Here is a 3312-nt window from a genome sequence, read left to right on the forward strand (position 1 = left end):
ATGGACCTCACCAAGTGGGATGCACAGAAATCAAACTGACCACATCTGTGGAAAGAGATGGTGGAAAAGCTCCATATCATCAGCCAAAACAAGGCCAGGGGCAGACTGTGGAACAGACCATCAATTGCTCATATGCAAATATAGACTGAAGCTGAAGAAAATTAAAATAAGTCCGTGAGAGCCAAAATTTGATACTCAACATATCCCACCCAAATTTAGAGCTACTCTCAAGAACAGATTTGATGCATTAGACACTAATGACCAAAGACCAGAAGAATTGTGGGATGACATCAAGAACATCATACAGGAAAGCAAAAGGCCATTAAGAAGACAAGAAAGAAGGAAAAGACCAAAATGGATGCCAGAAGAGACTCTGAAACTTGCTCTCCAGAATAGATATGCTAAAGCAGATGGAGGAAACAAAGCAGTAAAAGAGTTTAAAAGGCAGCTTGAGAAGACAAAGTCAAGTATTATGGTGAAATGAGCAAGACCAGGAATTAGAAAACCGAAAGGGAAGAACAAGTTCAGGATTTCTCAAGCTTAAAAAACTGAAGGGAAAATTCAAGCCTGAACTTGAAATATTGAAGGATTCTATGGGAAAAATATTGAATTATGTAGAAAGCATCAAAAGTAGATGGAAGGAATACACATGGCCAATGTACAAAAAAGAAATGATGTTCAATCATTTTAAGAGGTAGCATATGATCAAGAGCCAAGGGTACTGAAGGAAGAAGTCCAAGCTGCACTGAAGGCATTAGCAAAAAACAAGGCTCCAAGATTTGATGGAATACAAATTGAAATCTTTCAACAAACTGATACAACAATGGAGACACTTACTCATTTATGCCAAGAAATTTAGAAGACAGTTACCTGGTTCACTGACTAGAAGAGATCCATATTTTTGCCCATTCCAAAGAGAGGTAACCATACAAAATATGGAAATCATCAGACAATATCATTAATATCACATGCAAATAAAATTTTGCTCAAGATAACTTTGAACTACCTGCAACGGTGCATTGACAGGGAACTGCCAGAGGTTCAGATGAGGATGTGGAACAAGGGCTAGCATTGCTTGCGTCAGATGGATTTTGGCTGAAAGCGGAGGACACCAGAAAGATGTTTAACTAGTGTTGTACTGAGTATGTAAACACAACTGTGTGGATCATGACAAGCTATGGACAACACTGTGGAGAATAAGCATTTCGGGACACTTAATTGTGCTCATGAAAACCTGTACATTTAGACCAAGAAGCAGATGTTCAAACAGAACCAGTGGAAACTGCATGGTTTAAAATTTGGAAAGGTTTGTACGAGACGTGTAGTTTTCCACCATACTTGTTCAATCTATACACTGAGCAAATAATCTGAGAAGCTGGATTATATGAAGAAGAATGTGCCATCAGGATTGGAGGAAGACTTGTTAACAATTTACAATATGCCGATGATACAACCTTGCTTGCTGAAAGTGAAGAGAACTTAACATACTTACTGGTGAAGATCAAAAACCACAGCCTTCTTTATGGGTTGCACCTCAATGTAAAAAAATACCTTCAAATCCTCACCACTGGACTAATAAATAACATGATAAATGGAGAAAAGATTGAAGTTGTCAAAGACTTCATTTTGCTTGGAACCACCATCAACACTCAAGGAAGCAGCAGGTATGAAACCAAACGACGTATTGCATTAGGCAAATCTGCTACATACGACCTCTTTAATGTGTTGAAGAGCAAAGATGTCAGTTTGCTGTCAGATCTGACTTGGTTGCACATATCCGCCTCTATCTATGTATCTATGTATGTATGTATGTATGTATGTATGTATGTATGTATGTATGTATCTATCTATCTATCTATCTATCTATCTATCTATCTATCTATCTAATTTTTAGAGTAGTTTCAGGCTTATAGAACAAATGAGCAGAAAGTATAGTTTCCATATACCATTTCTTTCCCCTACACAGTTTCTTCTATTATTAACATATTGCATTAATGTGTTTTACTTGTTAGAACTGCTGAACCAATACTGATATATAAAGCCCATAGTTTACAATGGAGGCTCTCTTTGTACTGTACAGTTCTATGGGTTTTGACAAAACATAATGTCAAGGTATCAACCATTACAGTACTGGGCCGTATTGATTCACTGTCCTTAAAACGCCCTTCCCTTTTTCTTGAGTCCCTGGTAGACACTAATTTTATTATTATTTTTTAAAACGGTTTCTATGATTTTACCTTTTCCACAGTGTGATATGGTTGGAATCATGCAATGTGTAGCCTTTTTAAACTGGCTGTTTTCACTTAGCAATGTGATTCCCTCCATGTTTTCTCATAGTTCGATAGTTCAATTCTTTTGAATACTCCATTGTTTGAAGGTAAAGACCCTTAGTGGTGCCAGCTGCTTGGTGGCAGAAAGTCATGCCACTAAGCTTCTGTAAAGATTAAACTCAAAACTCACTGCCATGGAGTTGTTTCGAGGCTGCAAATCTTTACAGGAGTAGAAAGTCTCATCTTTCTCTTGCAGAACCATTGGTGGGTTTAAACTACCAACCTTCAAGCTAGCAGTCCAGTGCTTATCCTACAATGACGTTAGGATAAAAATTACAGCCTAGGAAACCTTATGGACAGTTCTATGATTCAGAACTGATGTTACAGCAACAGATTTGTGTGGATGGACCACACTTTCTTTAACCATTCAGTGTTGTTGTTAGGTGCCATTAAGTTGGTTCCAACTCATAGACACCCTATGCACAACAGAACAAAATACTGTCTGGTTCTGGGCCATCCTCACAATTGTTGTTATGATAGAGCCCATTGGTGATGTCACTGTGCCAATCCATCCCGTTGGGCGTCTTCAGTGTTAGTTTTTGTTTTCTGAAAAAGTCTTTAATTTGCCTCCATTTTAGAATATATTCTAGGTTGACGTTTTTGATCTTTCAATAAAGATGTTTCTTCATTTTATTCTTGGTTGCATTGATGAATCTTATTGTAATGCTTGAAAGTATTTTGCTAAATGAAATGTCAGTCAGAAAAGAACAAATATTATATGATCCTACTTGTGTGAAATACCTAGGATAGGCAATTGTATAGAGACCAAAGTTTACTAAGGATTATTAAGGGGAGTTGGAAAGGCGAGGAAGAGGGTGGCTCATTGCTTAAAGAACACTGAGCTTTTGTGAAGAATGATGGAAACATTCAGAAATGAATAATTGGGAAGGTTGAATAACATGACGGATTTAATTTTACTGAGTTGTACATGTCAGAAATGTTAAAATGGCAATTGTTTTGTTACATATATATATATATATAT

The 3312-nt window shown here is 37.0% G+C and overlaps 1 protein-coding gene across 1 annotated transcript in view; it reads left to right on the forward strand.

The window, feature by feature from the left end:
* KAT6A (K(lysine) acetyltransferase 6A) overlaps positions 1-3312 on the forward strand; it is a 176716-nt gene that overhangs the window by 183 nt on the left and 173221 nt on the right. The gene's annotated exons all lie outside the window — the stretch shown is intronic.

The sequence above is a fragment of the Chrysochloris asiatica genome, unplaced genomic scaffold (genome assembly GCF_000296735.1).
Source record: "Chrysochloris asiatica unplaced genomic scaffold, ChrAsi1.0 scaffold00035, whole genome shotgun sequence".
In the NCBI taxonomy this organism is placed as follows: Eukaryota; Metazoa; Chordata; class Mammalia; order Afrosoricida; family Chrysochloridae; genus Chrysochloris; species Chrysochloris asiatica.